This window comes from Arachis ipaensis, chromosome B09 (genome assembly GCF_000816755.2).
Source record: "Arachis ipaensis cultivar K30076 chromosome B09, Araip1.1, whole genome shotgun sequence".
Classification (NCBI taxonomy): Eukaryota; Viridiplantae; Streptophyta; class Magnoliopsida; order Fabales; family Fabaceae; genus Arachis; species Arachis ipaensis.
In genome coordinates this window covers 82,200,592-82,213,251 of record NC_029793.2, presented here as the reverse complement: position 1 = coordinate 82,213,251, position 12,660 = coordinate 82,200,592, and positions in this window count along the sequence as shown.

Here is a 12,660-nt window from a genome sequence, read left to right as displayed (position 1 = left end):
AACTTTATAACCACTTGAATCCGCCTGACTGAGATTTACAAGGATGACCATAGCTTGCTTCAAACCAACAATTTCCGTGGGATCGACCCTTACTCATGTAAGGTTTATTACTTGGACGACCCAGTGCCCTTGCTGGTCAGTTACATGGAATTGTGAAGAAGTCCTGAGATCACGTTCTCCCACACCAAGTTTTTGGCACTATAGCCAGGGAACGAATAATCACGATTTTGCATACCAACGACCCGAGGTTTGAATACTTCGGTTTACTTTTATTGGGTTGAACTTTGTGACAACCAATTCTTTAAAATTTGATTGAGAGTTATTAGTTAGTTTGGAACTATGCTTATAAAGAAGTTCTATTTCTATTAAGAGATATTCTAGACCGACAATAATTCTTGCTATCATTCCTGCAGCAGGATGATGACCCTATCACCTGGGATGCCTTCCAGGTAGAATTTTATAAAAAGTACTTTCTGAATTCTACCAGGACGGCCAAGGAACTAGAGTTACTGCAGTTGAAGCAGGGTGCTATGTCTGTATCTGAGTATACAGACAAATTTGAGGAGCAATTAAGGTTTTTCCGCATGTGTCGGGGAGCTCCGGGAGACTTCGGGGAATGGAAGTGCATTAAGTATGAAGGAGGGCTCCGGAGCGATATCTTAAGTTCAGTGGGACCAATGGAGATCAAGACTTTCTTAGAGTTGGTGAGTAAGAGCAAGGTTGCTGAAGACTGTGTAAAAAAGGCAACTGTAAAGAGAGGAAGCCATAGGGGACCATTCCTACAGAACCGAGGGAAGAGCTTTGCTCCTAGAGGTTTGCCTTTCAAGCGGGGAGCCTTTGTACCACAGCGGACTTAGGATCAAAATAATTTCAGCAGGCCTAAGAACAACAATGTTCCAGGAAGAAGATTTGGGAAGCAACCGCAGAACGAGCAAGCTTGTGCTAGGTGTGGAAGTTACCATCTGGGAGTCCCGTGCAAGGCTAGATGGGGCTTGTGCTATTCTTGTGGTAAGGCAGGGTATAAAGCCTCAAATTGTCCGGAGAAGCAGAGTTAGGGTACTGGGAGAGCACAGCAGTCTGGTTGGGTGTTCACTACCTCAGCTGTAGTAGCCGACAGGTCTGATATACTTATCTGAGGTAAATATGACATGGCTGGTCAAACCTTAAATACTTTATTTGATTTAGGAGTAACTCATTCATTCATTACATTTGAAAAGGCTAGTGAGTTAGAATTGAAGATTATGGTCTTGGGCTATGATCTGAAGGTGTATAATGCCAATCATGAAACCATGGTGACTAGGTTAGGATGCCTGCAAGTTTCATTTAGGGTTAAGCAACGTGATTTTTTCCATGATTTAATTTGCTTGCCGATGACCGGTCTTGATCTTATCTTGGGATTGGACTGGTTGTCTAAAAACCATGTTTTGCTTAACTGTTTTGAGAAATTATTGCATTTCATGCCAGAAGGATCAGAAGGGCCAGTTGTGGTGAATGGCTGTTACTTAAACTACGTGGTAGTAAATTGTTCGGGGCCGGAATGTCAAGGTGTTATCCTATTAGCTGCGAGTGTGTCGGGTGAAGAACAAAATTTAGAATAAATCCCAATTGTTTATGAATTTCTTGAGGTGTTTTCGGATGACATTGAGGAATTCCCTCCTAGCCAAGAGGTTGAATTTGCAATTGAGTTGGTACCTAGAATGGGGCCAATTTTGATTGCCCCTTACAGAATGTCGCCTTTAGAAATGGCCAAACTCGAGGCTCAGTTGGAAGACTTAATGAGTAAACACTTTATCTGCCCTAGTGTTTTTCCGTGGGGAGCGCCGGTGTTATTGGTGAAGAAGAAAGACGGGAGTATGCGGCTTTGTGTGGATTACAGGCAACTGAATAAGGTCACAATAAAGAATTAGTACCGCTACCGAGGATTGACGATCTCATGGACCAGTTGCAAGGAGCCGGGGTTTTCTCCAAGATTGATTTGTGATCCGGTTATCACCAGATAAGGGTGAGAGATGAGGACATCCCTAAGACCACTTTTATAACTTGTTATAGTCATTACGAGTACACTGTAATATCTTTTTGGTTGACAAACGCTCCTGCAGTGTTTATGGATTATATGAACAAAATCTTCCACCCGTTTTTAGATAAGTTTGTTGTCGTCTTTATTGATGATATACTAATTTATTCTAAGACTAAAGAAGAACATGCAGAACACTTGAGAATCGTGTTGCAGATACTAAAAGAAAGAAAACTCTATGCAAAACTATCTAAGTGCGAGTTTTGGAAAAGCGAGTCGAAGTTTCTTGGCCATGTAGTGAGTAAACAGGGGATAGCAGAAGATCCTTCTAGGGTGGAAGCAGTGATGGAGTGGGGGCGACCGACCTCAGTAACTGAGATAAGGAGTTTTCTGGGCTTAGCTAGATACTATCGGAGATTCATCAAACACTTTTCGCAAATAGGTTTGCCATTGACAAGGTTAACCCGTAAGGACGCGCCATTTATTTAGACTTCTGAGTGCGAGGAGAGCTTTCAAGAGTTGAAGCAAAAGTTGACTACCGTGCCTGTGTTGGTGTTACCTAAGTCGAATGAACCATTTGAGGTGTATTATGATGCCTCACTAAAGAGTCTAGGGTGCGTGCTGATGCAGCACCGGAACATGGTGGCATATGCGTCACAACAGTTGAGACCTCATAAAGTCAATTACCCGACGCATGACCTGGAACTTGCTGCGATTGTGTTTGAACTAAAGGTGTGAAGGCATTACCTCTATGGGGTTAAGTTTCGAGTTTTCTCTGACCACAAGAGCTTAATATGCGGCAGAAGAGGTGGATGGAGTTTCTGAAGGACTATGACTTTGAGTTGAATTACCATCCGGGAAAAGCGAATGTTGTGGCAGATGCGCTGAGTCGAAAGTCATTGTATGCTACTTGGATGATGCTTCGAGAAGAGGAGTTGCTCAATGCATTCGAGAGTCTGAAGATCGGTGTTCAAGAAGTATCTGGAACTCTGTGTTTGAGTCGATTACAAATCTCAAGTGATATCAAATCCGAACTTGAAGGCTCATCAAAACGATGATGTATTACCAAAGGTGATGCCAGCTATTGAGCAAGGGAAGCAATGGAGAGTGTCATGGGATGAAGATGGGTTATGGAGATTCAAGGGTAGGATCATTGTGCCAGATGTTGGGACTTTGTGGTAGGATATCCTAAAGGAAGCACACAAAAGTGGATTCTCTATTCACCCGGGGAGTACTAAGATGTACAATGATCTAAAGGCTATGTTCTAGAGGCCTAGTATTAAAAATGATGTGGCGGAATATGTCTCAAAGGTGAAGATTGAACACCAGAGACCTTCCGGGACGTTGCAACCTTTGGAGATTCCGCAATGGAAGTGCAAGAGCATTGCGTATCAGATTCTCAAGAGGGTTGGACCGGTAGCGTATTGGATGGCTCTACCGCCTCACCTTTCGAACCTGCACGATGTATTCCACATGTTGCAGCTTCGGAAGTATACTGCTATTACTAGCCATGTGTTGGAACCTGAATAGGTCCAGTTAAGGGAAGACTTGACTCTGCCGGTGACTCCGGTCAGAATTGATGACTCGAGTATTAAACGGTTGCGCGGAAAAGAGATTTCATTAGTTAAAGTGGTATGGAGTCGGGCCGGTATTGAGGAGCAAACTTAGAAACTTGAGTCAGAGATATAAACAAACTACCCGCACCTATTCTCAGGTAACTGAATTTCGAATTTTGTGGGTAAAATTCCCAATTAGGTGGGTAGAATGTAAAATCCGGTTAATTAATAACTAATTAGCCCATAAATTAAAATATATTCTGGAAAATTAGAAATGCATATTTTATGGTTTAATATGATAGAGAAAATTAAAACGAGAATTTTGACATAAATTTTAAAGAAATCGGCCCAAGATTGGGCCAAACGGGCCAAACCGGACGAACCGGACACAAAATGGGCCCAAGGCCCAACCCAACTCATCCCAATTAAACAAAACAGCTCTTGGCACTCATTCCACGCTGAAACACAGCCATGGGAGAAGGAAGGAGAAGCAAACCCTTGGTTTGATTCAAAGTAACATAACTTTTCGCCTCAGAGCTCCGATTGACGCACCGTTTGTGGCCACGCGTCCGCGGCGTCAAGCTTTACAAAACCCATAAGGTTGTGCAAGAGGTAAGCCACGTTTTCACCTCTGTTATTCCATCCCTTGATTTTGAAATTCTTGGATAAAAATGTTGAAATTGTGAGCTCTTTTGTGTTATAGGATCCAATTAACTTGAAGGGAAGGCTTAGTCTTGCCTCCTTGATCCTTTGGTAAGGTAAGGTTCTCAACCCTAAGCTAAACACTTGGAAATTTGTGATTTAGAGACTGAGTTATTGTGTTTGGGTGTGATATTGTGGTTTAGGTAGTGTGTAGATGTATATTGAAGCTTGATTGAGGTATTGGAGAGCTTGGAATAAGCTTTTGGTGCTGAAAATCTGTTCTTGGAGGTGTCAAAGCCTTGAGAGCTTGTGGAAAAGTGAAAATTTGAAAGTGTTCTGGGTTGAATGGGAATCAGCCAAGGTATGGTTTCGGTTTCCTATATCTACAATATAATGTGGTTGTGAAAACTTAGGCTAGAGACCCTAAGATAGGATTTGAACTATTGATGTTGTTGATTGGTTGAGATGAATTGTGTGGTTATGTATGTGATTAGTTGATTTTGGATGTTTTGATGATATGATGTATGAGAGACATGCATGTTTGGTTATATGCTTAATGATTGGTTGAGATTGAATTGCGGGTGAAACCATGTTGATGGTGAGGATGATATTGATTGCATTTATTGATGGTTGATAGAATTGGTATTGTTGGAACTTGGGATGAGGAAAGATATACGATATGATGTTTTGTTTGAAATTGAGTTATTTGATTGAGATTGGCCAAAATGGTGGATTGGTGGATTGTGAACTTAATAAAGATGTCAAAATATGAGTTGAGGAGGCTTGAGGTTGATTTTGGTAATTTTTGGTTGGTTTTGAATGAATTTGAAGGTGTATGTTCTGAAAATTGGAAGTTATGAACTTTAGTAAAAATAAAATTTTGATAAACTTCAACGGATTATATCTTGAGCTACTGTTTTTGAAATTTAATGCTTTTTATATGAAATGAAAGATAATTTGACAAGCTTTAAAATTGTTTAAATTTGGTGAAAATCTGAATTTTGTGGAAAGAGATATGATTGTTGAAAGATGGGGCCTGAAATCTGAATTCTGTGAATGCTGCAGAATTTGTGATTTCTGGTTTGTGTGCGCACGCACACCCCGTGGATTTTTGAGGCTGTGCATACGCACAACCTTGTGTGCACGCACACATGGGGACATGGCTACTGCTGGGAGCGCTAGCACGCTCTGTGCGCACACACAACCAACGAAGTTTTGCAAGTTGTGCGCACGCACACGTTGGGAGGTGCATTCTGTTGATGGCATTCGCACGTCCAGTGCATGCATCAACAATGGAAATTTTCCTTTCTGTGCATACGCACAACCCTGTGTGCATGCACACATTCTGAAAATACTTCTGGGCGTGCGCACGAACACCCCGGTGCGTACGCACACAGCCCTGTTTTCTTATAAAAACCTTGTTTTTACATGTTTCACCTTCCTAACATGCTTGTGATCTTCCGAAACCTTGTTTCAAGCTTCTAAATCCCCATTTTCATCCATTAAGTCTTAAATCAATATAAAATTCCTAGTGATTAAGAAGAAGCTAGGGAAGGGGGTAACTTGTGGATGAAGGAAATGGAAGTATTGAGGGATTTTGACTAATGATGATATTATGAGTTGTTAAGAAGGATGGTGGAGTGTTGTGTATGATATGAGCCGAATAGCTGTGTGTGATGATGGTTTATGGCTAATTATGAATTATGAATTTAAGCCGAATGACTGAGATACATATTGAAAGATGGTTGAGAATGAATGCATATATGCTGATTTATTGATGTTATGATTGTTGCACTCCACCTATCTGAGATACGATTTTCCTGATAAACCCCATTTTTAGGGTTTATCTTGTGCTTAATTTAGGGGATTTTATCACCTTTTCTTACATTTATCCATGGAAATAGCATGGTTTCATGATGGTCCCCTAATTTGTGCTTAAGTGTGAAAACATGCATTTTAGGCCCTTAATTGCTAATTTTGATTCAACTTTGATTCCACTAGATGCCTTGATATGTTTGTTAGTGAATTCAGATTGGAAAGGCTAGGAATGGATCAAAGGGATGGAGAGGAAAAGCATGCAAGTGGAGAACTCATGAAGAAACAAGGATTTGGGATACTAAGATCGACGCGCACACGTAGCAGACGCGCATGCCTGGAAAGCGACGTCGCAAAGCGACGCGTACCCGTGACCCACGTGTACGCGTCGGTGCTCGCACATGACTCACTTAAAGGCAAAACGCTGGGGGCGAATTCTGGGCTTCCCAGGCCCAAATCCAACTCACCTCTGATGCTATTTAACCCAAGGACTGAAGGGGGATCAACAATCTAGTTACCAATTAGCTTTAGTTTAGTTTAGTTTTGGAGGGAAAGTTAGTTTGTAGAGAGAGAAGCTCTCCCTTCTCTCTAGAATTAGGATTAGGATTAGGTTTAATTCTTCTTTAGATCTAGGTTAATTTCATGCTTTGATTTACTTTTCCTTTATCAACTCTTGTTCCTCTACCTCTCCTCCCTCTAGTTTAACATTTAATTCTTATAATTCTCTACTTTTATGTTGATGCACTTTTGTTTCTTCTATTTCTCTTTAATGCAACTTATATTTTGATCTCTTTATGATTTGATCTATTGTTGTTAATTCCTTGCAATTAGTAGTTATAGATCTATATTTCTTGCAATTTAACTTTGCTTTCCCTTTATGCCTTCCAAGTGTTTGACAAAATGCTTGGTTCTATTTTAGAATAGATTTTTCTCCTCTTGGCTTAGGTAGAGTAATTAGTGACTCTTAAGTTATCTAATTCTTTTGTAAATTGATAATCAGAAGTTGCTAATTAACTTGAATGCCACTAAAGCCAGTCTTTCATTATGATTTGGCTAGGACTTGTGGAATCAAGTTAATTCATCCACTTGACTTTTCTTCATAGTTAGAGGTTAACTAAGTGGGAGCAAAGGACAATTCTCATCACAATTGATAAGGATAGCTAGGATAGGACTTCTAGTTCTCATACCTTGCCAAGAGCTTTTCTAGTTGTTAGTTTATTTATTTTGAAATTTACAATTCTTGTTTCTTATTCCAAAAACCACAAAACATACCTCTAACCAATAACAAGAACACTTTATTGCAATTCCTAGGGAGAACAACCCGAGATTTGAATACTTCGGTTATTTTTAGAGGGGTTTTGATGAGTCGAATTCACTCCCCATATAAAAATGATGAATCCGTTCTTTTGGCAATCGCACCAAAATTATCGTCAAGTAATAACCTACAGTGGAGTGGGATCGTATTCACAGAGATTGGTAGATTTGAGCAATTTTAATCAATTGGTGAATTATTCAAGCTAAATAGAATAGATTGTGATTGCAGAATTATAAATGTGCAGAATTATAAATGACTCAAAAGTAAAGAAAAGCAGTAAAGTGCAGAAATGGAAATGGCCAGAATGTAAAGGGCAGAAACTTAAATGACTTAATTGGGAATGGGGATTGACAGAATGTAAAGAAAGCTATAAAGAAAGTAGAAGATAAGAATAGGGGGATTCATTGAGATCAAGAGATGTTGTCTCTTTGGATTAAATCCAGCTCATATCCACTTCAATCATGCAACTCATTGACCTCTTGGCAATCATGATTGATTGAGCCCCAATCCCTTGGTGACTCAATCTCTCAGATCTTGATCAATAGCCAATTCCTTGGTCTAATTGCTCATGAAGAGAGATATGCTTGGTCTCTGAGTATACCACATATCATCATAGGTCCAAGTAGATGGGGGATTATATGTCACCATATCCAAACACCAAAACCCAGATTCTACTCAAGTGTGAGAAGGGATTTCTAGCTTGGTTTCATGTTTCCTTTTCCAAGGTTCCCATGAAACCCATTTTTCATTCAATCCCTTTTCCAAGATAATTGAACACTAGCATTAAAACAAAATTCCTTCTAGCAAATCAAAGAGAAGATGAAGAGAAGAAAAAATTAACTATCATTAATCCATTAAGTACAACAGAGCTCCCTCTCTAAATGAGAGGGAATTTAGCTTCTCATCATAGCTCAGAGAAAAGTACAAGAGATGGAGAAGATGATAAAGTGGAAAAAGTAAATCTAACTAAAAACTCTACTCCACAACTTAGCTTCCCTAACTGCTTAACCTTTTTTCCAGTACTTTCAGGGGTTATTTATACTACTCCTAGCACTAGAAATAAAGAAAATACAAAAGTGAAAACAAAAAATACAATTTGGAGGGAAAAGAAACTCAATAAACGTGATCTCCTAGCTGGCGTGTGATTGGCACTTCAATGGCGTGCCACACCCAGCACTAAATCTGGCTTGGCATGCCACACCCAACTCTTCAAGTGGCACGCCCTGCTTCATTGGCCCCCCTGGAGTGCCACGCCTTCGAGCCCAAGTGGCACGCCCAGGGTTCTTTAAGCACTTTTGTAGCATGGCGTGCCATGCCTTCAACCTCAAGTGGCACGCCCAGCCCTTTTTAAAACCTTGGATATCCTGGCGTGCCACGCCTTCGAGCCCAAATGGCATACCCAGGCCTTCTCCCTCTTCTTCTTGCTTCTGGAAAGTTGAACTAGCGTGGCACGCCCAGGGTCTCGCGTGCCACGCCCATTATGTGTGCTTGGTCTTCCTCTATGGAAAACTGAACTAGCATGGCACGCCCAGGGTCTGGCGTGCCACGCCCATTTGTGTGCTTGGTTCCTTCACTGGCGTGCCATGCCAAGAACTCAAGTGGCATGCCCAGGTCTTCTCTTGGTTGATTGGTGATGATGGCGTGCCACGCTTGAGACTCAAGTGGCACGCCTGGTTGGAGAATGGTAGCTGGCGTGCCACGCCTTCGATACCAAGTGGCACGCCCATATAGTTGGCCTCCTATCTCCCTCTCTAGAAAATATAACTGTCGTGCCACGCCCAGGGTCTGGCGTGCCACGCCCATTGTTCCTCTTGGTTCCAGTAGCTGGCATGCCACACCCAACATTCAAGTGGCATGCCCAGGTGAGAATCTTGAGCTGGCGTGCCACACCTTCGATACTAAGTGGCACGCCCAGCCTTTGCTTTGGTCTTCTTGTACATTGGTGTGCCATGCATAGATGCTCAAGTGGCACGCCTAAGTGAGGGTGAGAGCTTGGCGTGCCACGCCTTCGACCTCAAGTGGCACGCCCAAACCTTTTTAGCCTTCAATCTCTTCTCTGGATTCTTGTACTAGCGTGCGACGCCACGCTGCTCAAGTGGCATGCCCATTCATTTGTGGCTTTCTTAAGCTTGGCGTGCCACGCCTAGCTCATCAAGTGGCACGCCTAGGTGATGATCCTTTCTGGAGTGTTGAACTGGCATGCCACGCCCCATGGCTCAAGTGGCACGCCCATAGTATGTGATGTGCTAGGCGTGCCACGCCCAGCCTGGCGTGCCACGCCCGTTGAATGGCCTTCATTATTGCTCTCTAGAAAATTATATTGGCATGCCACGCCCAGCTCCTGGCATGCCACGCCCATACAATTTTGTGGCATTCGTTCCAAATGGCACGCCAGTTTCACACGCCCAGCTTGTTTTGTTGTTTTTCTTCCCTTTTTGTTGTCTTTTTCACCTGAAATTCAGCACAAACTCATTTCAAAGCAATGTATAATAATATTCATCAAATAATGCATGAATTGCAATGATCAAATGAGATTATGCTCTTTTATGGTCCTTTTTATGCAAGAAAAAAGGGTAGATGATGCAAGTCATCACAATACCAAACTTAAGCTTTGCTTGTCCCAAGCAAATCAATGTGAGTAGTCCTTATAAGAATTGAGACTTGACCTTGAGTGGATGCAAACATGATTAAGGGTAGGACTAAGTGTTTAACACATGCATGCATATTTCCGTTTTAATGCCACAAAGAACTCCTAGACCATTGAGGGTTCTTTCAAGTATAAGCTTTAGGGGTCCTTTTTATTGATTGTCACGTTGATGTAGTAAGAGTTATTTCATTTTCTTTTGGTTGCTCTTTCTTTTCTATTTATTGACCATGACTCTAAGTGTTTTGTCTCAAGACAACCCTTTAGTTAGGCTTTCAATTAGCACTCCCAAACCAGTTGGCTTTAGGGTACTAGGTGTTGAAACACCGCTAAGAATTTACTTGCCTAGGTCTCTTCTTGACACATCTTCACCACAACCATCTACTAGGGTTTCCAACTCTTTTGAGCTTTTTAATGTTTCTTTCCATAACAACAGTTGATGCTCAGAGCCTTGGGTCTTTATTGCTTACTACTTCTTGGTTCTATAGATGTTCAAGGAACACCCCTTAGCCTCTAATTGTCATACCTTCTAAGTCTAGTTGCTTTTCATGACTCATTTTTTTCAGTTCATTCAAGGTTCTACACTTAGTTCCTTGTCCTTTAGTTTTTGAATGGTCTCTCTTGGTCTTAGTCTCTTTTACTCTTGTTCTTGCACAACTCACAATAACTCTTATGGAGACAAACTATTCTTTTATTGATGCTGAAAAGACTTAAAATTAACATTGCATTTTCTTTCTTGTACTTCAAAGGACTCACAAAAGACTTCAGGACATGAGAAAAAAAAACTAAGCATGAAACATAGACTATCCTAGCATTACTATTTATTCTCAAACAGAAAGTAAAACAGAGAGAAAAGCTTAAACATAGTTCAGAATTTAGAGATTGTCAACTATGGGACTTAACAACCTTGAGCAGCTTCAGTTCATTGGCCCTTTTCCTTTGTCTTTCTTCTTGGATGGGGAGGAGTCATCCTTCTTGGAGGATCCTTCTTGTGCCTTTTTGTCCCTGGGCTTCCAAAATCCCAGCCTCCTCATGTAGGATTTTACATTTTCTTTGTGCTGGTATGTGATTTCTTCCTGCCTTGCACTGAGCTCCTCCATCTTCTACATATAGGTAGGATAATTGGGATTCATATTGGCCACTGCATTGCACAAGTAGCTCAATTTTGTTTGTGCATAGCAATCATATTCCCCTCTTGCTACAGTTCTGGCTTCATAAAGATGCCTGAACTCAGTAAGGTTCTCCATTTGGTGTTGTTGTTGCTCCAAAATTATTCCTAAGCTGCCTTGTATTTGTCCCCAATTGATTTGATCTTGTTGCTCCTTCAATTGTTCCAAACTCCCTTGGAGGTGTTGTATGTTCTCATTCACTTGGTTTAATTGTTGTTGTTGATTACCCTTGAGTTGGTTGACATCTTCTCGCAGATGATGTAGGTCTCCTTTCATTTGGTGTACGTCTCTATGTAGTTGTTCCCAGTTGAATCCTTCAGGAAATTGTTGGTATTGTTGGTATGGTGGTAGTTGAAGTGCTAAGTGATGTGGATGCTCTTCAGCTTCTTCTTCTTGTTGTTGTGGCACATGAACATGAGCTCTATGCTCCCTTCTCCTCTCAAGTGGGTTGACAGCCACCACTTTAGCCATCTTCTTGGTAGTTATGTGCTTGTCTTGTTCCACTAGCACTTTATCAATAATCTTCTCCATCATTGCTTCATCACACAACCTTTGGATGATGTTGGGGAATGCCAACCTTGAGCTATCTTTGGTGCTTTTCAGCACTTTGTTGATGTTGTTGGTAATCAACTCCCCAACATTGCCATTCTCACCTTTCACGATGTTGTATATGAGCATAGCTCTTTCTTTAGTTACCTCTGAAGTGTTGGATGTGGGAATTAGACACCTTCTCACAAAGTCCATCCACCCTCTTGTTTGGGGGCTCAAATCTCTTCTTCTCAACTGGTTGGGTCTCCCATCCTTGTCGTTTATCCATTGCACATTCAGCACATAGATCTCATTGAGGATTTCATCAAATCCTGGGTCTTGTTGCTTCATTCTTTCCTCATAGCTCCTGGTGGAATTTGTCCGCTTCACCGTTAGCATCCTCTCTATTTTAGAGGGGCTATAATCAATGGACTTCTATCTCACATAGCTAAGATAGCCATAGGGTTGTCCTGGCTGAGGCACAGTATTGGCGTAAAACTCTCTCACCAAGCTTTCCACCACCTTTCTTGGTGGGTTGCACAAGCGTGCCCAGCCTCTATTGTTTATCTCCCTATTGATCTCAAGGTGCTCGTTTCTCCCCAGCTGGAAATCAACCTCTGGGATGATTTGCCTCTCACTCACCCAACCATAAAATTGGTTTTGGTTGAATGAGAAGAGGAACTTGTACTCATTGAAGCTTGAACTTGAAGATCCAAAAATTGGTTCCTTGGTTTTTCTTTTCTTTGATGCTGAGGTTTTTGGTGGTGCCATTGGGTTGAGAAAGGGTGTTTGAAGGTTTAAAGAAAGTTGGGGAATGTGGCAAGAGAATAAGCAAAACACAATTTTGCTCCAATACCAAACTTAGGACTTGATTGTCCCAATTAAGAAAAGAAAAAAAAATAGGAAAAGAAAGGTAAAGGAAAGAGAAGAGGAGAGTCTGGAGGTTCTTTCATTTCTTTGAGGTTGGGGTTCAAAGG